General features: G+C 34.9%; 1 protein-coding gene across 1 annotated transcript in view; it reads left to right on the top strand.

Annotated features, from left to right (window-relative positions):
* Positions 1-17,612: 17,612 nt before the first annotated feature.
* Positions 17,613-24,716, top strand: part of Hr4 (nuclear hormone receptor 4) — a 236,092-nt gene continuing 228,988 nt past the window's right edge. The window contains exon 1 of the mRNA XM_074177114.1: positions 17,613-18,007. The gene's annotated coding sequence lies outside the window, so the exon portion shown is untranslated. The remainder of the gene's footprint in view (positions 18,008-24,716) is intronic.

Raw genomic sequence — 24,716 nt, 5'->3', positions numbered from 1 at the left:
TATCATCAGGAGAACACACTTGGGGTCGTAGCTATAAAACGATAAGATCCATTATTGAAATTAAGGAGAGAGAAAGCAGACCATAAGTTGTAATGCACAAAAATTGACACTACTAGTTTTTCTGAACTGAACAACGGCCCGCGTATTGAAGTAATGCGAAAGCGGTTCCGGTACGTGGTGCTTGGAGAGAGGAGGGGTTTTAGTCGGTAAGAATCCGACACTCCCGGCTTCACCGGGGTCTTATGCAAGATTTCCCCTCCTCACAAAAAAAAAGATAGATAGATAGATAGAGATATTTATTTAACTATGTAACTCATACATTATATGGTTTATAGCAAGTCAATCACAATTAATATATCATATTGAATGAATATATAATAACATCATCTGAAAGCCTTCAGGTATACAATATAAAATATATAACAATCACATAAATTGGGTAATACACGTCAAAATTGAATTTTTGTCTGAATAAACTCGTCTCTAGAATAAAAACAATGTTCGAGAAGATAATTTTTTACATTAATTTTGAACAATTTCTCGTTCATGGATCTAAATAGCAGGGCAATTTATTATATAGTTTAAAATCTAATGAATTTTTCTCAGATTTAGACAACCTGTAACGTGGCAATACTAAATCATCAGCCGTAGCAGGCCGGGTAGTGTAATGATGCAGGCCAGAAACTTTTTGTATATTCTGCCTTTCTGAATGGATTTCTAGTAAATTTTGGTATATATACACACAAGGGAGTGGTAGAATCCTGATTGTTTTGAACAGTGGTTGACAGTGGTCTTTATACCTAGCCCCAGCTAATAATCTTATTGCGCGTTTTTGTAACCTGAATATTTTTGAGGAATCAACAGCATTACCCCACAGAATCGCACCATAGCTGATCACAGAATGAAATAATCCAAAATAAACATTTTTCAACATGCTCGAATTGAGGCAGTACCTGAGCTGTCTAAGCAAAAATAAGAGACTGGATAGTCTCTTACTCAATATATCTATATGAGGGGTCCAGTTCAAACGATCATCTAAAACAACCCCAAGCAATTTACAATGCTTACCTAACGTGATCTGATTATTACAGGAAATTATGACGTTTTGTGTCTTCCCTTTATTCAGTCGAAGGTTATTGGCAGAGAACCAAGCTTCCGCTTTAGTCATCAAGGTTTCAGCATTATCAAGAAGACGTGAAATGTTGCTGTTTGAACTGATGAAAGAGGTATCATCCGCAAATAGGACAATTTGACATTTCGTCCTCATGTGAAAACATAGGTCATTAATGTAGATGATAAACAACAGGGGTCCAAGAACAGAACCTTGCGGTACTCCATGTTTTATGATTTTCGGTTCTGATGGATGGAATAGTAGAAAGTCAAAAACTTTCTTTCCCAAAAATTAGTCACTTCTAAAACTGTAACCCTTTCAATATAAACTAGATTGAACTCATATGTGAGATGAAGTCGTTATTTTATGAATTAATTTAGTGTTTTTTTTATAATGTTTCAGATTTGATGCTGAAGAGCCGATCAGGCAAGTGTCTTACGGCGAAACATCGGATGTCTGCAGTGAGGACGACAGTGTTCCATGTAAATGAAATTGTATCTCTTTCATTTTCTATAGTTTGTAGGTATCCTGTGAATGATATATCGGATTGAATTCCATAATAATAGGGGAGCCCAAGCGGGGATTTCGGGATTTACTAAAGCGCGGCAGATTAATATACAGGGGGATACCTTGTACCTGGTTAAGTACCTCCACCAAATATGCGCCCCTGTGAGTGATGAAGGATCAGATTAGTAAAAAGAAATTGATCATCAGAAATTCTCGAGCGCGTCAGATTAAGGTAGGGTGAATTAATTACCTGCTGAAAAGTGTATATTCCAGTAATCTGACAATTTGTAAAAAAATAACGTCATTTCGACATTCTCGAGCGTAGCTAATTTTTTTTTATTTTGAAGAAAATAATTCAAGGATAACGAAAAATATATAATCTGACGATTTCCGCAAGCCGAAATAACAAAAATTCGTCGATAAAGTTTAATGCGTGCAGCTGTGTGATACCTATATTTCCCTCTCCGAATTTCTATTCCTCTATTCTCTATTAACTTCTTCTCTATCTATTACTCTCTCACTCCGTTCCAACTCTGAATTCTGTTGCCATCACAGCTGATCACAGAGACTCGTTCGTAATAAAGATGATGATTGATTTATCAATTAATTTATGGATGTAGCCGTTACTACGTGGTAGGAAATCATAATGAAGAAAAGAGAAATTGAACTTTCTATGTTTTTCACCACTTTTATTTGTAACTAACGTTACTGCAATGTCATCCTAAGAGTACATTTTCAAACTTTTACAATATATAAAGACATTTTCAAACTTATACAATATGAATTGAAGGGGTGATTAATTTTTTGGGAAAGAAAGTTTTTGGCTTTCTACTACTCTATCTGATACAAAAAAAGGGATGAGAGAATCTTCCAAAGAAAAGAAGGAAGTAATCAATTTGAAACTCTATACATGAAAGTGAAGATCATGCAAAGAATTAACTTTCAGATACAAACTGAAAGAATGTCCTCCTGAAACAGCTACTTTCATATAAACATTGAATTACACGAAAGAAAATAATTCTTTCGAAATAAATACTTCTATATGAACACTGAATTATACAGAAGATACTTTTCTCTACATAGTTTGTATTTCAAACATTTGTTGTGGAATAAGAATCAGATATCATTCACATGAGTTCTACTTTGAATGAATGGTAATAAATTGTACTCACATAGAACACTGTCACCCTCACTGGTATACACCGATGTTTCGCCTTAAGACACTTGCCCTAAGGCTCTTCAGAACCAAATTGGATAACATTATAGAAAATACACACACTTCATTCATCAATTACGATTTTGAATGTCACGGAATAAACTGCTTCTGCTTATGTCATCGATGACATAAGCAGAAGTGGTAAAAAACATAGAAAGTTCCATTTCTCTTTTCTTCATCAATTCATCAATTGATTATAAGAAATTAAATTTTCTTGAGCATTTTTTAAAAATTATTTTCTTATAATTCTGCTTATATTCTACTTAAAAAACATACACTTATTTATTTGCATGTCATTTCCTGAACTTTTCAATTAATTAAGTTCAACGAATTGAAAAAAATTTAAAAAAATATTGTTTTTGTCAGATTATATATCTCAATCTGACGCGCTTGAGTATTTCAAAATGGCGAATTTTTTTTGCAAATTATAATAATGGCCACGAGTTTGCGTCAGATCGAAATCGTCAGATTATTGAATGAGAGCTTTTTTCTATCGCACTTAACACCCCCTTAGAAAATCTGACACTTTTAACCCTTACGTACAACCACCCACATCATGCAAACGATCAGATTAACATACCAACATTATTAAAAATACGTAGGACAATATCTGACGCGCTCGAGTATGTCCATACAACAGTATTTTTTTACATATTCAAAAATCTATAGGCGCTTCCCCCACCGATGAAAAGGTATATATTATATAACATTTTTTTCTTCTTATCATCTGAGCTTTGCAACCTAATATGTCTCAATGACGCTCTAGTAAATCCCCATTTTGCATCGTGGGCTCCCCTGTTATAACAAATGTAATATTTGGAATACAAACTGAATGAAGAAAAATCATTTTTGTATAATTCTGTGTTCATTTAAAAGTATTTGTTTCGAACGAATTTTTCTTTCGTAATCGTGTAATCCAATATTTGTATGAAAGTAGCTGATTCGAGAGGGCTTTTTTTCAGTTTGTGTCTGAAAGTTACTCCTTTACGTGATATACACATCTTTCTTTAGAGTTATTTTTTTTAATTGATTGCTTCCTTTCTTGCTTTGTAAGATTTTCACATTTTTGTGTAAAGATGGAGACTTATGAAGCCAAAAATTGATCTTTCATGAAAAAATAATCCTTCCAATTCATATATGTAAAGCTTTTTTAATTTTTAACAATAGCATATATCTATAATGGAAAAATTCCAATAAGTTATAAAAGCCATTCAGGTTTTTCGAAAAAAACTTGTTGGTTTTCTACTTCTCCATATTCATACATAAATTATGAGAATCTCTCGAAGGAAGGAAGGAAGCAATTAATTTTAAAATAAACTATTCACACTTTTTGTATGAAGTTGATGAAGAATAAGAAATACTGAACGCTTTTTTTTCTTAAAAACTAATCTCTCCTAAAAATAACCCCTTTTCCAACAAGATTTCTATGGCTTGGATTGAATCAAATAAGTTTATAAGTGTCTTCACGTTATGTCATCATGAGATGTGTAGATTTGTCTCTTCCGTGACATTAAGTCGTAATGTTATGAATGAAATTCGTACTTCGTCTTACATTATTCGGAATAATGAGACGAGTAATTTATTCCGAAACTTGGAAGTCCGCCATTGAAGATAATAGTGTTCCATTCAACTGTGAGCATGTAAGCAGTGTGAGCCTTGTGGAACTGCTTCAATAAATCCCTGGAAACGGGTGTTTTCCCTCATAAATAGAAAATTGCCCAAATAATCACCATTCATAAATCCGGAGAAAACTTACCCTACACCATTGTATGGTAGAATGATGCTTGATCCGGGCAGGCGGCCTTCGATTGAAGACAAAATGTGAATAACCACGAAAAAAACTTATTTGTCTTCAATCCAGGATCGCCTGCCCGGTACTAACGATGTCCAATAGGCTGAAACAGATGTCTACTGGTGGCTCTTAAATTGAAATCAGACAAAATGTGAAAAACCGAGAAAAGTACTTGCTATATAAAAATGCTCTTTTAACCTGTAAACTAGTACCTTGGGAGTAATTTTTTGTAGTGATTGTGTGGGTTTTACCCCTCACCAGACACGTCCAATCCATTGTGTAACAGGAAAACGGTTTCAATAATAATAATTTGATTTTATTATAAAATATTCGAAAACAATATGTGAAATTGTAGCTATTTTCACAACAACGTTAAAAAGTTTTCAATCAGCTATTATTCAGCAACTAGACAAATTTTACGTAAAATAGCTTCGTGTAAAGTTGGTTCTGAAACCTCGCTGTGCTACTTCCACTATGAAACGACTTCCCACCATGCGCACAGACGATCGTTGCAATAACACCTACCCACTTACAAACTAATTCATCCTGCTACATTCGTTCAGCATTAGAGTTTTATGCAATTCAACATTATATTCGTCACATTCTCTAGCTAGGGAAAGTAGTAAAAGCTGTCTGTAAGAGTCGGAGATATTCTCCATAAGGCAATAAATCGTACCTTTATCAGCAATTATTTTTTCGAATGCAATAGACTTTGTCACAATTTTAAATCATTGAAGGCTAGAAGACTTTAATTTCGAGATTAAAGTCAAAATTTCGGATTTGAGGCCCAACAATATTATTTTCCAAAATACCAGCCAACATATTGATTTTTTTTGAGAATGCTGCGTACGAGGTTACTGAAACAAATGAGAATTAATATCGCTCCTTTACCAATAATTCTGTTTATTCACTTCCTCATTAAAATAAAACAAATCAAATCAGAAACATACAAATGGTACATCAAACTTAATGGGATTTGAAGTTCTGGCGTCAAATGATTTTGTTTACAACACTTTTCCTGCGTTTCGCGCGTTTCGCTGACCAAGTTTGCATCATCAGAAGATGACTAAAACCAATTCTTACGCCAATGTTTCCATATGCATCTAAGCGAGTCATCACCTTCTGTAATGAGAGTCATTAAATTCATTCCTATTATTTTATTATTTTCTTATTGTTATTTACTACTACCTGAGTGATACCTAATCTTTACCAGTTTTCTGCCAATGATTGTTCTCAAGTGCGAACAATGAACTGTTAGGAATTGACTTTATATAATTTCATTCCACATTTTTCGATTTCTAAACTTTTGTAGCCATCTAAAAACTTGTCATGTACCGGTCTCAGCGATTTCAAGTTTTTCTCACTTATTCTATCGCTAAATTTTATGAAATTTAACAGTGATATGAACTTGGACGTTTTCAGCCGTGTTTTCGGCTACAAAATATACGTGGTGTTGCATAACTACGGTACGAAACTCCAGAGGGTGATTTGTTAAGTCATTTGAAGGAAAAATTATGAACATACGTCTGGAGTTGCGTCGTTTCTGAGATACAGGGCGTTGAAGTTGAAAATAAACCGCATTTATAAAATATCATAATTATCCTTACACCAATTTGGTTGAAATTTGCTAGAGCCATTTGAAGTGATAAGGTGCTCATTCAGCCCTAGCTAGATTGAAATTAATAGGTCCAGTGGAGTCTCAGTGAGCACCACAACCAACAATATTGAGAAAAAGAGGTACGCCACTGACTTGTAGTTTTTTATTTCATTATATTAATGAACTAAAAATACAACTTTTTCGTCGCTTATGTTTTCTTCGCATCAATATCTTCGTTTTGGTGAAAAAAAAAATTAAAGCCACTTTGCATATCATGAACACCTGCTTGGGAGACCAGCTGACAGTGATAGTGTTGTCATATCAGTGAAAGTCAGAGTTGTCAATTAGCAGTGATTCATTCCATCATGAATAACTTTACTAACGCTGAAATGGCTGACATGTACTTTATTTATGGATTAGTAAATGGAAATGCCGAAGAAGCACGGGAGCATTTACCAGGACAGATATCTTATCAGAGTAATTCCGTGTGCCAAACATTTAGAACGCTACATGGAAGATTATGTGAAACTGGGAGTTTTGATAAAAATACAGGTGGTGAAAGGCTACAAACTGTAACAACGTCTGAAGTAGAAGAAGCTATATACTAGATGGGATAGATGAAGATCCTTCAAATAGTACCAGGAAAATTGCACTGCAGCTGGAAGTCAGCCCAAATACCGTATGGGCAGTTCTAAAAAGAAAAACTATACCCATATCATATACAGCGGGTCCAAGCTCTACTGCCTCAGGATTTTCACTCAAGATTGATGTTTTGCATTCATACGATGGCTCACAATAATAATTTTTCACCAAATATTTTATTTTCGGACGAAGCAAATTTTTCACGAGATGCTAGTATGAATTTTCACAATGATCATTCATGGGTCGGCAAAAATTCCGTTATTAGAGAAAGTCATTTTCATCAACAATTTTTGCTAAGCGTTAAGGTAGGAATGATTGGTGACTACGTAATTGGCCCATTTCTTCTATCAGCAAGCTGAACAGGTGAATCCTACATGGACTTTTGGCGAGATGATTAAATAATTTTGTTTGAAGAAGTGCTGATACTTGTGAGAGGCAACATGTGGTTTAGGCACGACGGGACTCCAGCTCATTTAAGTGTTCTTGCTCGTTAGCATCTCAACATCACCTACCCTAATCGCTGAATTGGACGTGCAGGACCTCAAAATTATCCAGCTAGCAGTCCTGATATGGATTGTCCAGATTTCTATTTATGAGATCATCTGAAGGCTCTTGTTTATGAAACACCTGTACTTAATGTGAATGACTTGAGGAATCGAATAATTGACCATTGCAATATCATAAGAATTATCCAGGTATTTTTGAACATGTCAGACAATCAATGACAAATCGATTGCAGTCATGTATTTTGTCAGAAAGTGGACATTTTGCTCATTTACTTCAAAGTCGCAATTATTCATTATTCACTTCTGATTTTTATTTTATATTGTCAATGGATAGTTTTTAGAAGACACAGAAACACAGGTGACGAAAAAGTTGTATTTTCAGTTGCTTAATCTGAAAACATGAAAAACTACAAAAATTCAGTGGCGTTTTTCATCTCAATATTGTTGACTGTGGCGTCCACAGTTACTAGCCGATTATTAACTGAAACATAAAAATTTCATAACGAAAAAACTCCCGACATATGTCCATAGAAACTTTTTGTTCTTGAAATGACCTAACGAATCACCCTCTGAAATTTCGTACCGTAGTTAGGAAACACCCTGTGTTCACTAAGTATTTGAACGTGAACTGTTTTCGATGAGAGACCCAGTAAATAATTATACGCAGTTTTTCAATATTTAATAGTTTTGAAAAGTGTAATAAAATGAGTATTGTTTCAATGATTAGTATGAAATCCTAAATTACAACTTTAAACTTGAAATTCTCACTTCAAACTCAACATTTCCAGATTGAAGTCGTAGCTTCGAAATTGAAGTCAAAATTTCAAGTTCAAATTCAAAATTTCCACTTTCACACTCGTTATTTTCAAGAAACAAATAATAAAAACATGTTAACTTTTCTGCGCTTCCGTGCATTGATGTAATGACGTCAAACTTTCGGAATATCTGACATTAGTAATGTCTTGTCCAGAGATAACTGTAATGACATCGAAAGTGACAAAGATTTCAGACTCATAAATCATTGAAGGAATTTCATACAGCGTATAACTCATTCACTAAATCAACGAAATTGATCCATTTTTAGTAAACAAATATAAATATTAGTCAATATTTGCTTTCTCATTCATAAGCTCTTCATTTTTCTTGATTTGGATTATTTAAAAAAAAACTCTTTTCTGGATGGTGATTAACTACAAGTTCGATGGAAATGCTGAAGTGAATGAAAACAGGCAAAGAAAGAAAGATTTTTTAAAAGCAAAGTTGACGATGATTCAAATTTTAGAAAATTGGTGTGGTGAAAAAGTCATGAATAAAAGTAAAGACCATATTAAAAATAATATTTACCTCAAAAACAAATTGCTCAATGATTCAAAAAAAAATGCTGAAAATTTCAATTTGTATTTAGCAGAAAGTAAAGATTTCATAATCATTTACGTTGTCCGAAAAAAAGTTGAAAAAAATATTGTGATGATTAAAAATTTCATTAATACATTCAAAATCATAAAATATCAAAAATTGATGGGTAATTGTATTTGAGTTACAAACTAGTTAACACTGTGTGTAATAAATTATAGGGAAATAAAAAAAAGGCTGTATTCGAATTACCACCTTTTATGATACACAAATCCGCTTGGTCAATTTCTGAGATCATTTGAATGAAATGATCGTAAAACACTTATATTACGAATTGAAGTATGTTATCTGTCTGTTATTCTTAGGAAGCGACAAATATCCATTTTTGGTGATAAGAAACGGTCCGGTCCGCCCCCGACAAATCAATCTGGAATCGCTGCTTTCCGTCCGGCCATAATTTGAAAACTGACCAGATGGCGGTAGGTGCTAGAAAGTGTTTTCCACCAATTAGTTTTCTGTGGCAGAAGCAGCGAAGTTCTTCGAACTAACAAGGGCTATTCGAAACGTCATCCGGAGTTATCGGGTTGTGCAGTTCATTGCACTCAGGCTGTCGAAATTCTACACAGAAAGCTTTGAAATACTCTAAGGCAGAAGTTTCTGGGTATGTGGTTGCGGATGCTCATAAATATCCTTTCAAAGGCTTCCACCATACCAGTGGTCAGCGAGTTATCGCGGAGACTCCTGTAATGACGAAAAGGTTTCTTGCCAAACTCTAGGTTATTGAGATACTTCTTGCTGAATTTTTGCAGCCACAAGCATTCACACCGTTTCAAGGCATTGCTGTTCAATGGTCAGCAGCACAGCAAGCGTGAAAAACTTGTTGGCCGCCTTGTAGTTCATTACGCATTGGGTACATCTCACTGACCTTATCTTAGCTTCCATCTTCTGAACCCTTCCTTCAATCTTCCATTCCGGGATTCCATTCTTCCGATTTGATTGAAAAATTGTTTATACGACGGTGTTACTTTGCCAGTTGACATGGTATGGATATCATGAACCTTCGCTTCCAATCGATCCAATTTTTGTGGCTTCAGGGGCCTAATGTAGTGAAGCCCCCGATTATCTCCACTTATTGCATGATACGGTTTCCAATCAGCCGTCCTAACAGGTGATAGATCTGCCACTCCCACCACCTTGTTAGCATACTGGAGAGGAGCTACTTAGCACTGCCGCCAAGGATAAGATACACGCCGGAAAAGGCGGCGTGCTCAAGTTGTATTACACACCACAGAGCATGCATTTTTGCCAGGGTATCCTTTTCGCGTGGGCTGACTAATCGCACTACAATGTACAAAGCTATACTTCAGTCCACTCAAAGCGTCCGTTGGCATAGCGTTCATCATCGGTTGGCATATCATCGGTCTGGTCTTCACAAAATTGCCCTTGATCAAGTGGTGGCCCCTTTTTCGCGTTTCAGTAATCGAAAGAGGGATCTACCGAATGGTTAGCTCAATAGACCCATGGCAGGCATGGGAGGTATCTTTCTTCCGGGTGCGCCTACGTCCAGGTTTGCACTAATGGCTCGGTAGAGTGTTGGCGTAAATCGGAAAAGGCCTCGCATGTTGGATGAACACATTCCTGCTTATTATTATTTTTCCCCGAAGGTTGCGCCGATATGGCTCTTTCCCTAACGCTTCGTTAATGAAGAGAGCATGATGGCATCGGGTGCATTTGGCCGGGCTTCTCCTGTTAAAAATCAACAGGAGCTTCGTCGGGGGGTGTAGTGGTCATGCTCCAAGCAATTATGCCATCCTGTTTCCTTTCTTATACATTTTTTTTTGTTTAATCAAACAAATCGCTGTCAACAACGACTACAAGATACATATTATCGATTCCACTATTACAAAAAAAATACTAAAACAAGCCATGGAACACGTCTACCCAACCTCAAGAAACGATAGCTTCCGCTATAGGACATTGTCATATTTTGTTGAACTCACCAATAACAGAATAACAGAACAATTAATAGTTTAGCAAATTCAATAAAGACAATGAAAATAAAACTTCAGTGTCAGATAGATCGGGAGTATATAAATTGGATTGGATACTTTTTATTGGCCAAACGGGGAGAACTTTTCCCAAAGAATTTAAGAACATCGAAGTAGTTTATTGAATGGAAAGACCAATTCCACATTTGCAAACCATCTTTCAGCAGAAGGGCATGAGTTCAGTCACGACTATGCTTGAAACTCAATCTTTTAGAATGTTCATAAATAAATAAGTTTGAGAATTCGGTTAATTTACTGAATGACCAATTGAAATGTGAGGACTGGTAAAAACGTGAGCTCAGGTAATTTCATTCATTACAGGTTTATTCAAATAAAGTTGTACACTTTCTCTTCTTTTCTTATGTTGATCTTTATTGATATATTTATAAACTCAGATACACATTTAACTTTAATTGGCTACGTAAAAGTCAGGTACTCAAAATTCGGGTAGTTCAAATGGTTAAAACATATATGTAGATTTTAGTTAGTAAAGACACACCTGAAGAAGTTATTGCATAACGAAACACGTGTTGCGTTATTGTAAAACTGTTTAGTGAAAATCACAAAATAAAACAAAATAAAGTGTTTCTTGAATACGTTAAGAATTTTCCTCAAGTATCGGCCGATTCCATTTCATGTATTTGTTCTTCCTTTCTCAGGAAGTTTTCCTCTTCATTCAATATATTGATGGAGAAGTAAACATTTTTTTCCAGAAACATCTTAAATTCAAAAACATATTTTTATGTGAGCTATCAGTGATCTGAATGATATTTCGAATGGCGGATTGGTTGGGAGATTATATACTCAAAAACAGTAAGAAACATCAATTCTTAAACCTAAAGTAATAGTTTATATATATTTTTTCGAAACTTGAGGTCCTAATTTTTATACAGGGCTATTCATTTTCGGTTCCATACATGGGAATCTCGTAAACGATAGGAGACAGATGTCGTCAGACTTGCGACACCTTCAACTTTTACATTTTGAATACGGGCCTGTACTTTTGAAACAATATTTTGATGGGTAATTCCAGATACGGATACGGATATTGATCTCATGACAGAAGTTGAATCTTCTAAAAACCAATAATAAATATTTTGGCAAATTCTTGGTTTCGAATAGACTGGAAGAGTCAAATTCATTATCCACTTCAGCAGGTATCTTTCATTTCGATGAATTTTCCGAATTACGTAAAAAAATCTCAGGATCTCCAAACTGGGAAACATTTACAAAATAATAACACTGTCAGCTAATTTTTCTTAGGCGTGTATTCATTTTTTTCATATTCATCAATTGTTCCCGAAAACAATGCATTCGTGGTCCGACACCAAACAGCCTTATTTCGACCTGTCGCAAGTTTTCATCAGTAGAGTACAAGCACTAATAAAAGTAAGCATGAACATTTTCTCAACTATTGTTTATTCAGTCTGAACAGAGTTCTCCACGGCTGTATGTTGTGAAGCCATTCTTCGACATTGACGGCCGAATGAAAAATCGCTCTCTGGGTTTCTCTGCAGCTCACACTGCAAGGCTACTAGAGAGAACCAGAGCGCATATACTATGTCTTTGTAAGAGAAGTTCTCTATGTTCACTTATACTGAGGCTTATCAGATGTATGAGTTCAACGAAGCATTCGAGGTTCAGTTGAGCACTACTAGGCAGGTCGGAAAAGCACTGGTATTGGGTCATTAAAGCTTTGTTTTGTGAATTCGATTGTTATTAGTTATGAATATGTAAAAATTTGAATCGTGTTTGAGAAAAAAGATATGTTATTGATTTCACGTCGGTAATGGTTTTGGATATTTCCTAATTTGATGCTTATATGAATGAAGTTTTTGAGAAATTTTGAATATTACTCGGAAAGTTTACAAAATTAAGTTAGTTCCTTTAAAATATTTGAAAATAAAAAGTTATTGGAACTTTCATTACTGTTTTTTGGAACTTCTCTCCTGAATTTCATATTATAATAAGCTTTGAATCAGGAAAAATAAAATCATTTGCAGTTTATTTTTAGTAAACAGTGGGTGTATTTTTTTAGCAGTCACTGACTCCATTGAACACAACAAAGGCCGACATGGGGGTGGATCAAAAAATCAATAAAAAAAACATAAAATATAGAAGTATTTTATATAAGTATTATACAGGGTCCTGCAACAGTGGCGCGGTGTTCCATATCTCTATATAGGAAGCAGATAGGAATCTAATTTTCTATAATATTACCTTATTGCTCGAGCTCGACAAAATAAAAATATTGGCGGTCACACAGGGTGTTCGATTTTTTCTGGGCGGATCCCAACTGTGTCTTTTTAAATGGCAACCTATATTTTTTATCGCTTTTTCGGTTTCTTCATAGAAAATAAAATAAACTTTATGTATATCTGCACTTCGAAAATATTGACGGTTTTCGAGATATCTAGCATGACAGGTTTTTTTTACCAATATTCATCACTCAGAATATTTGAAATTATAAAGTGGTGCCAAGTCCAGTTGAAATTTTTTTTTTGGTCGAATATTCTACATTGGTAACTCTCTCAAACGATATATCTGAAATCGACCTGTGATATACAGGGTATGAAAAACCGCTTGCCAAATATTGTAAATGAAAATTTGCAAAATCTTCCTTAGATTAAATGGAATACCCTGTATATTATTGATCCATAAGAAGCGCCAACGAAACCTCTACAAATTTCATTAAGTATTCCCTATGGCTAAGTTCAATAGTTTTTCTTAAATGAGCATTTCTTTCGAAAAATGGTCATTTTTTCAAAGCGAAATCCATTTGACGACTGATAAAAATATACGAAAGATATCTTGTTTCAATTTTGTACATTAGAAGGTGTCCAAACAAATATTTTTTAACGAAATAAATGTATGTACCTATCACTTTTTGCTAAATGGAAAATTATTTTTTCATTGGATGCAGAATTTCACTCATAAATCGTGCAATATCAAACCAAACAAGTTAAAAGAAAGAAACATTATAAATAACTATTTTTTTTATGTTATTATATTCATTCAGAGCTTGAGTTCTAGATATTCAAATTTGTCAACTGGCAAATTACAAAACTACAAAAGGGAGAGTTTAATTAAGGTTGATAATGAAACTTTTATAAAATATGTTCAACATGTCTTCCATTTTCTTGAATGCAGAGCTGAAGTCTATGTTTGAAAGACTGTTCTACCCTGCGCAAGACAGCTGGTGTAATGCTGCGAAAAGCATTCGTTATTCTAAGTCGCATATTTTCGGGAGAAGTTGGTGGCTCAACGTAAACCATATTTTTTATGTATCCCCATAAGAAAAAATCTAGTTTCGTCAAATCTGGTGATCTAGCGGGCCACCGTACAGGCCCATTCCGTCCTATCCATTTATTGGGAAACACTTCATTTAGATGATCTCTCACTTCTGCCGAATAGTGAGCAGGTGCACCATCATGTTGTAACCACATTCTATTGCGAAGGTCAAGAGGAATATCATCTAACAAACCTGGTAAATCATTTCGAAAGAAATTGAGATACATTGCACCATTCATATGTCCCTCAAAAAAGTATGGACCAATTACATATTCTCCAATGATGCCTCCCCAGACATTTATCGACCACCTATGTTGATAATCCACCTGTCTCAATAAGTGAGGATTTTCTGTCGCATAATAATGGTAATTATGTCGATTTACAAATCCATTTTTATGGAATGTCGATTCATCCGACCATAAAATATTATTGAAAAAATATTCGTTTCGACGAATTTTGTTCATGGCCCAATTGCAAAATCTCACTCTTTTCTCGAAATCAGCATACAGTAGTTCTTGATGTAAACTGAACGTGGTATGGATGCAAGCGATGTTTCTTCAATACTCGTTGCACTGATCTCTCACTTATATCCACTATTTCCCCAATTTGTCGTTGACTCCTACTAGGATCTTCTTCAACAGCAAGAAGAACTTGCAATTCATTATCTTCATTAGATAATGAATGAATTGGAATAATTAATAGATCCAGTTTCAACGAATCGTCCCAAGACCTTTCGGAAAGATCTTTCATCTGGATGCCTTCTATCTGGATACCGTTGAGAATAAATTCTACTTGCCAATAAACAATTCCTGTCTGATCCACCTAATATGAAAATCATATCAATCAAATCACTTTTTGATAACAACATTCTGATGAAATTATACCGACAGTTCAACTTCACGATTGACTAAAAATTTCAATATTCATTTGCAGCCAAATATTTTGTTCTGTAATTTGCCAGACTACTTGATTTCCAATAAATATTTCATTCGCTGAAAGGTTGTTTTAGACCGAAAGAATATGGCACAAATTCCGAGATTTTTGAAATTATTGTAACTATTCAAGAACGTCCATTTTGTGGTGTAATTCGCAACTTGTTTATCTAGCAACAGGTAATTTTAGGAATGGGCGATATTTTAAGGAAAGGGTATTTTTTGTATATTCTTATCAGTCGTCAAATGGATTTCGCTTTGAAAAAATGACCATTTTTCGAAAGAAATGCTCATTTAAGAAAAACTATTGAACTTAGCCATAGGGAATACTCAATGAAATTTGTAGAGGTTTCGTTGGCGCTTCTTATGGATCAATAATATACAGGGTGTTCCATTTAATATAAGAAAGATTTTGCAAATTTTCATTTACAATATTTGGCAAGCGGTTTTTCATACCCTGTATATCACAGGTCGATTTCAGATATATCGTTTGAGAGAGTTACCAATGTAGAATATTCGACCAAAAAAAAATTTCAACTGGACTTGGCACCACTTTATAATTTCAAATATTCTGAGTGACGAATATTGGAAAAAAAAAACCTGTCATGCTAGATATCTCAAAAACCGTCAATATTTTCGAAGTGCAGATATACATAAAGTTTATTTTATTTTCTATGAAGAAACCGAAAAAGCGATAAAAAATATAGGTTGCCATTTAAAAAGACACAGTTGGGATCCGCCCAGAAAAAATCGAACACCCTGTGTGACCGCCAATATTTTTATTTTGTCGAACTCGAGCAATAAGGTAATATTATAGAAAATTAGATTCCTATCTGCTTCCTATATAGAGATATGGAACACCGCGCCACTGTTGCAGGACCCTGTATATAAAAAAATGAGGATGTCCTAACTCTGAAAGTTACAATGACAAAGTGTGAACATATTTTCAATATCTCTGCAAATACAGAGCATACAGCAAAAAATTTTGGTTTTTTCCGTATATCTCCTGAACCATAAAATTTAGAGTCGCTTTATTCAAAAGCATCCCTGACAGGTAGGCTACTTTGTCACAATGAACCTCTACACTGATATTGAGAAAACCACATAGATGAAAACTACATCTATACCTCATTTTATATTATTCATAATTTTTTGTCAATAGTTTTTTCATTTTCAAAATCGACCAATTCATTTTGAATGATTGAATTTTCATCTTCATGGATTCTTGTTGTTGTGACTGTACGTGCGACATTGCCAATTTGTTTTTGAGGTCAATTTGACGGTTAGTTCCAAAATCAAGAGGCATTTCATATTACGAAACAAAGCTCCTTATTTGAAATTTTGTAAAAGAGATTGAATAGTTATGTCGTATATTCATTAATGTACTTTTTCCTAATTTGATGAATCATTTATATTTGAGAACGTGGTTCGAGAGAAGGAGTAAGTCTCAGTGGTAGTGACGTCACAGTCATTTTGGTTACTTCGATTTTCTTTCGAAATGGAAAAATTCTGGCGTTATTTCCTGATGGATTTTTTTTTATAGAACTAGAGAATAATTTTGATTTTATCATATTTTTTTCGGAAAGTCTTTTCAACCTAATCTCCATCTCTTATCGTTTAAGAGAGGAGGGTTGGCTGTCCTTTCCTTTCAATATAAACAAGATTTCTTCTGGCTGGGATTTGATCAAAAAAGTGATTGAATGTCATTACGATGTCATCGATGACATAATTAGATCAAATTCATTCCGTGACAAAAAAAAATCGTAATTTATGAATGAATTGTGTGTTTTTTTCTTATAATATTATACAGATTGGTACTGAATAGCCCTAAGTCAAGTGTCTTATGGAGAAACATTGATGTCTACCAGTGAGGATGACAGTGTTCCATGTAAGTGAAATTTTACCATTCATTTAGTATATTGTGTAGAAATCCTGTGACTGATATCTGATGTAATTCCATAACGAATGTTTGGAATACAAACTGAGTCGAGAAAAGTGTTTTTTGTAATATTTCCTTGTTCATATGAAAGCATTTGTTTTGAAAGAATTTTTCTTTCGTGTAATTCAATGTTTATCTAAAATATGTATATATGGATAATTGAAAGTTACAAAAGTGATTGGGTAATTAAAAAAATACAGCAGTTTTTTCATTTAATTAAAAAATTGAAAGGAACCAATATTTTTTTTTAATTTTTGCCAACCCCGCTTGAAACGTGTTTATCCTTATATACATACTTTTTTCCAAACTTTGATGTTGTTATCATGCATTTATTTATTGGTTTTTATGTAATTTGGTACGTAATTCACTTTCCATTTCAAGTATGAAATATTAGATAAAATATTTCGATATTTCTTTTATAGGGCCCTGAGGATGAATTCAATAAGGTTAGAAACGTCGGCAAAACGTTTTTTTTTTGGCAGACCGTCATTCGACAAATTTAAAAATATAATTCTTCTTTATCACCCCGATATTTTTTCCGATCGGTTGATGTCTAAACAGGCATTCTGTCACATGGAAGCAGGAAACAAATGCAGCGACCACGCGCGGCAAAATTCTCCCGAACCCCTCTCCCCCCACCTCTGCGATGTTGTAAGCCACAGGTCATTCAACCCGCACAGTCCCGGCTGCCAGCAACGAACCAGTGTATTCACCGTTTCCACAACTACATATTTCGTATTTCGAGATTCCCGAATATAATCGCCGAGATATTGTGACGTAATTTTCATTTTCCTCGAGAAAAAACGGGCGACAGATAGAGTGTTAATAGCGGTAGGCATCGCTAACTTTCGACAGTTCAAATGGAAAACAATTGAATGTAACCTAGATTTGAGTCGATGACAGTGAACCGTAAGTGAGCAGAGATAGATAAGTGTATTTCGTCGAACAAATTCACTTTTGTTGGTGGATTTTCCTCAAACTCATTCAGAACTGAAGTATAATTTCTTCCGAGTGTGGTGTTTAATGGGTGTTATTTATTCACTGGAGGAGATTCGAAATAGTGATCGAAAAATGTGAGTACCCTGCTCATATGTTTGCAATTTTTTTTTTCGATTAAGAGACATGCAAAGGCCGCATTCTATAATAACCAAGCTTGTGGAGGTCATTAACCTCGCGCGTAATGTAGGTCAGTACTGGTGGGCGTTGACTTGCGCAGTTTTCAGGCGAAATGTCATTACGATCATTAGATGCCGGTTTTCAAGGTATTTGTCCAGAATTGTAATAATATAATTTCGTTTTTAGTCCTTTTTTCAAGGGTCATTACGATATCATGAATGCTTTGTGTAGTTTGCGAATTGGACAAGTTTACAGAGGTGGCTCGTTAGAGGTTGTCACGGCCCCACATCACACTTATTGATACCAAAACCTTTAACATAATATGGCACAGTGATACTTGGGATATGAATGATACTTTGTATATTTTCGATTATTCAGTCATGTCAAAAATGGACTAACATTAAACAGCAAAATAAATTCAAGAGCTTGCTAACATTTTCTTCACTATATAGGTTACTTTCATGATTCAGTGCGCTAGTTCTCGATCTGTCAATAACAACCCGAAAATTAATGTTTTTTTTATTTTAGTCTTCACTCAAGGAAAACCCAGGAACTAAAAATCTGAATTTTTTTTTCTAGTTCTCAACCACTTCCCACAAGACAATTCCAGGCCATTTTTATTTTACTTACGGTAATATTTCATTAATAATTTCATTAATACTCGAAACACTTCAGTTTTTTAGGAAGCACATCGGGAAATAACTCTTTCACTTTTTACTTTACATACAATTTGACTGCGTCAGCCCTCAGGTAACTCTCGAAAAAGTTACGTGAGATAGGTTTTAGGGGAATTTGGAATAAGTGGATTGATTCATTTATGTCTGACAGCAGCAAATATATAACTATCACCAATGTAATTGAGGGTAACAAAAAAACAATCAACTCTCAACGGATACCTCTATCGCTCGGAGTAACACAAGGTTCAGTCTCGGGACCTTTGCTATTCCGAGTATATAAAGATAAAGATGACGAATGTGTTCTTGATGGAAAGTGCGTGAAGTTAGGTGATGACGTTGGCACGATTATAATAGGCTGCAATCAAACGAGTACAGAACGGAAATTCTAGCAAACAATAACATCTTTGAACTGGTGCTTTTCCAGTAACTTGCTTGTTTTGAATTCATATAAAACGGTAATTATTCAATTTTATGATTATCAAAACATTCTTGACCCAATATATTGATGTTGATAATCATCCGCTTCCATTGTCGAAAAGTACCAAGTTTTTGGGTGTAGAGATTGTCAAAACTTAAATTTCAAAGCACATTACGATGGACTTATACCAAAATTGCATTAGTTAGCATTCAAGGTACGAAACCTCAGCTATATTATCAGTTTAGATCAACTAAACATTATTGTATACCTACTATGCTGAAATGGAGTCGAGGTTGCGCTATGATGTCCGTTTCTGGGATTGGTCACCTAACGCAGGTGAAGTTTTTTTGTTTAAAAAACATTTTTAGAAGTTATATTGTCAGAAAAATGTTTTCAAGGAATTAGAAATATTGACTCTACCACACGTGTACATATTGGAAATTTGTATCTACGTTTTTCAAAATAAGAGTCAATTTCCTACAATAGGCTCCACTCATACAATTAACACTAGGCAAAAAAATTATATCAAGTTCCGCTAGCCCTATAGAGCTGATTGCTCTCTGAAGTCTTAAAGTTGCAGGTCCTTGTTTGTTTGATGTTTTATCAACTGAAATGCAAGAAAGCAAAACATTAGAGAGATTTGAAACACTTTTTTTTTTAGTTTTCAATGCGTTTTACAGCATTAATGATCATTCAACGTGTAAGTGTATGTGTGGTGTGTGCATGCGTGTGTTTGTTAAATTTGAGTGTAGTAGTCTTTAATTTATGCTTATCTTTCTAATATAGCTTCTACTGACTATTCCTAATACAATTACTTATTGAATTGTCAAACAGGAAAATAAAGGACTTTATTTAATTTGATTTGATGTGAGGAAGAGTAATTCAAGAATGTACACCCACAAATATGTACAAAAAACTGAAGGTCATTCACTGAATCCAAATCAAATCCTAATTCTTATTCGAATCATATTAGGTATTATATAAGTATATCTATACTCCATACTAATACTGCTAATGTAAAAGTTTGCGAAGATGGATAAATGTATTTACATATTTACATGTACATACTTGTACATAAATACAGCTTATACAACAGAATAACTTAAAGGCTACAATTTACAAAGGTTTTGTGTAATTATGGTCACAATATAACGATAAGTGTTAGTAAGTTGGAAAGTTCGCAATAGCATATATCTACCTCTTATGTGGTAGCCACAATATGCAAAATACTCAGCCAATAATACAATTAAATTGGATACTTTTTTCACAAGGCACATTTATTTCGGTCAAATTTTTATGAAATGTAACACAAATGTTGTTTTAAGTATTTAATATAGATAAACTTTCTTTTTTACACTAAGTAATTTGGACGAATCGTTCAAATAAGATTAACTAACAACGCGGTAAGCCATTACGCGTCGCGTCCACTGTAAGACGATGGTGACCAATGCGCGGGGAGTAGAGGGGTGATCTAATCAATGAAACGCCATCGCCAAAAATGCGACCCGTACGCGGGCAGACGCGTGAGGGCGGACGTCGTTGATAGTTGTGTTAGTTTTGCGGATTTCTTCATGGTAACATAATTCGATTCTCGAAGCCATTCATTACTTAGTGCGGTTGGCATATTTTTTCAGTTATTGTATTTTTGAAGTAGTAGAAATATAAATCACTAGCTGTTGCCGCCGGTTTTGAAGTTGGAAACCTGAAGTTTTGGATTGATAACTATTTGTTTAAGATAGTCTGTCACGAATTTTGATGTGACAAACCAAATTCTACGCGCGCTAAGCCGCGCCACTAGTATAGGTAAAATAATTTGATTATTTGGACACCAGTCACTTTTCATTATGATAAAATAGCCAATCAATAAACAGAATTATTCAATGAAAATTGGCAAGTGTCTGATTCCGAAACATCTTAGTCCGCCGTTGAGGATTATAGTGCTTCACTAGCACTATCATGCAAGTGAAATTTCATATCGTAGCTTTTTCATATATTTTATTGTTTTGAAGTATAAACTAAATATAGGAAAAACTGATTTTCGTTCAAATAATTGTTTGTATGAAAGTAGTTGTTCCGAAAGTTTTTTCTCTTGTAATTCAATGGTTTATGTTGAAGTAGCTTCCCACAATGTTTTTGTATTATGGAGAAGACGAAGTCAAAAAAGTTTTTCCCTTAAATATCTGCATACGTATTGGTATGAAGTATATTTTGTATTACGAATAATATTTTCGGTATTTTAATCATTTAATCATTTAATCATTTCAAAAGTGGCTGAACTACAAAATGAAGAATGACTTCGGGAGTGTTTCCACGATATTTTCAACAATATTTAGGTTGGCTACTTTAATATCCTCTCCAGTAAAACGGTTGAGCAAATGGGCTTCTGTTAACGAAAAGATTATTGTTTTTAATGTAAACATGAAAATCCTTCGTATACCGTTCATACTTGGTTATAAACATAAAATAACTTAACAAACCTTATCGGGTTGATTGTTCTTACAATTAGGGATTCGATCCCAAGTCAGGTGCTTCACATTTCACATTTGGATATTCCAACCAATAATAAGTTGGCTGATCCTGGATTTGCCTATTCAGGAAAAATCGATGTGCTTCTTGGTGCGGAAGTATTTTATAATTTGTTATGTGTTGGTCAGTTCAAGTTGAGAAGAGGTCAACCAACTCTTTAGAAAACTCACACGGGATGGGTGGTGTCAGGTCCGCTCACATTGATGAGACACAAAATTACTGTTCGATGTATGACATGACCCTAATTGACATACAATCTCAGTAAGAGAAGTTTTGGGAGATATATTCTATAATCCTGAACCAGTTCTTTCGAGAGAAGACCGGGAGTGTGAAAAAACCACCGTTAATCGATTCATGGCTCTAGAAAGAAGACTGCAAAGAAGTCCGCGAATGCTGGAAATGTATGTAGAGTTTATGGAGGAGTATTCAAGAATGGGACATATGTCAGAGAGTGAAGGATCAGTAGGAGAATCATCTTTCTACTTACCTTATCGTGGAGCACTCAATGAGAGTAGCTCAACAACGAAACTTCGAGGAACCATGGTTCCTTGAAAACATCTTCTGGACTTTCTCTGAACGATATTCAATACACAAGGCAAAAGTTACAAGTTGATTTCTTTATGGTTTTATTGAGGTTCAGAAAACATTCAGTGGTGGTATTCGCGGACATAAAGATGTACCGTATGATATGGATTGATGCAGACCATCGAGTATATCAAAAAATAGTTTGGATAGCAAATCCTGCTGATGAATTGAAAGTGTACACTCTGAATACCGTAACGTATGAAACGCGGTCAGCCTCGTTCCCAGCAATAAGATATTTGAAACAACTAGGTATTGCTCATTTATCTGAATATCCAGCAGCCGCTGAGGTTCTATGTTGTTGATATGTTAACTGGTGCGGAATCCGCAGATACGTCGTCTTATGTCGGGACATTTCCTTCGTCCTCCAAGCGGGCGGAATGAACTTAAGAAAATGAGTGTTGAACCATGAGGGCCTCCTTCAACAAATTAATAGTACTCTGGTTGATGACAATGTTGTTCATTTCGGAGAAAAGGATCAACGTAAAACTTTGGGATTATATTGGCAGTTCAAACAGGATATCTTGAAATTTTCAATAGATTTCCCAATGAATAGAAACAAACATACAAACGAACAATACTATCTGATATTTCTAAGATATTCGATCCACTCGGTTTGGTAACACCTTATGTTATGATAGCAAAGATACCGATGAAAACTGTGGTGTGAAAAATTATCGTGGGATGAAACGTTACCAATGGGAAAAATTACAATCTCAATTCTCCGTTCTGAATGAATTGAGCATCCCAATACACACTCTAATGTCGAATTATGTTCAAGTGGACATCCATAGTTTTTCAGACGCATCATCGCAGACATATGGAGCTTGTGTATATTTAAGAAGTATCGGAACAGATGAAAGTATCAAGGTATCGCTTCTCTGTTCTAAGGTCAAGGTTGCCCCTTTAAAGACCATAACGATCCCGAAATTGGAACTATGTGGAGCTCTTCTGCTCGTAAAACTGGTTACAACAGTCAAATAATCTTTATCGATACAATTTGATAACACTTACTTGTGGACAGATTCAACTGTTGTTCTTGGTTGGATAAAGATCTCTCCTCATCGACTACAGACATTTGTAAGTCATAGAGTAGCTCAAGTACAGAATCTTTCCACCTCACAAGAGTTGTACTATGTTAGTTCAGAACATAATCCAGTAGACATTATTTTAAGAGGTATGTATCCTGCTGAAATCATAAACTCACATATGTGGTGGAATGGTCCTAAGTGGCTTTCATTAGAAAGGTCTGAATGGCCCGGTGGAATGGCGTTAATCAGCGAAGACTTGCCGGTGACTTCAACTATAACTTTTACACTTAAAAACTACAGTTGCTTGATTCGACTGAAAACAGTAATCGCTCGATGCTTGAGATGGACTCACAAGGTGAGAACAGTTAATCATGTGGGTTCTAACTATATTTAACTGCTGAGGAACTCGATAAAGCTATGAAGGTAGTAATAAAAATCGCGCAGCATGAATCTTTTTTTAGAGAGATATCTGACCTCACTGGAAATAAAGGTCTGTCAAATAAAAATTTGCATAAATTGAACCCCTTTATCGATGAAGAAGGGATACTCAGGGTAGGGGGACAATTACAATTATCTATGCTGGATTATTCGAAAAAGCATCTTATGTTGTTGTCGCGCAAACATTGGTTGTCTCTGTTGCTTTTTGAGTCCGAACATAAAAAATTACTTCACGTTGAACCAAATTTGGTATTGACTTCAATTCGCGAAAACTATTGGGTTTAGGTGGTAGGAATTTAGCTAGAAGGGTTACACATCAATGTGTAACATGTCTTAGGGTTAATCCGAAACCACTTCAACAAGTTATGGGTGTACTTCCAAAGGAGAGAGTAACCCATACTTTTCCATTTCATATAACTGGTATAGACTATGCTGGTCCTTTTATTATAAAACATATTCACTGTAGATGTGCCAAAGTCAATAAATGTTAAATTTGCTTATTCATTTGTTTTTCTACCAAAGCAATCCACTAAGAAATTGTATCGGACAACTGAGGCATTTCTTACAACGACGATTTGTCCCTAGACAAAGTAAACTATCTCAAGTGCTTTCTGACAACGGGTTTAACTTCATTGGAGCTGATGCTGAACTCAAGCAACTAGGTGCGTTTCTCGAAAACCAGGCAGATTTTTGAAAAATAATATTCAAAACGAAGGAATAACTTGGAAATCCATCCCAGCAAATTCCCCGAATTTTGGTGAATTATGGCAGGCAGGTGTTAAGTTTTGTAAATATCATTTAAAGAGAATATTGGGTAATGGTTCGTTAACATATGAAGGGTCCTCAACATTAATTACTCAAATTGAGGCAATCCCCAATTCACGTCCGCTATTTCCTTCATCATTCAGCCCTGATGATATGGATGTCCTTACTCCTTCCCATTTCCTCATTGAACCAGACACATAAGTTCGGGAAGCTTCAACCATCAACCAAC

Source organism: Leptinotarsa decemlineata, unplaced genomic scaffold (genome assembly GCF_025532065.1).
Source record: "Leptinotarsa decemlineata unplaced genomic scaffold, Ldec_3_MD MMD2_tig00002159_RagTag_RagTag, whole genome shotgun sequence".
In the NCBI taxonomy this organism is placed as follows: Eukaryota; Metazoa; Arthropoda; class Insecta; order Coleoptera; family Chrysomelidae; genus Leptinotarsa; species Leptinotarsa decemlineata.
This window is presented reverse-complemented; position numbering and strand designations above follow the sequence as displayed.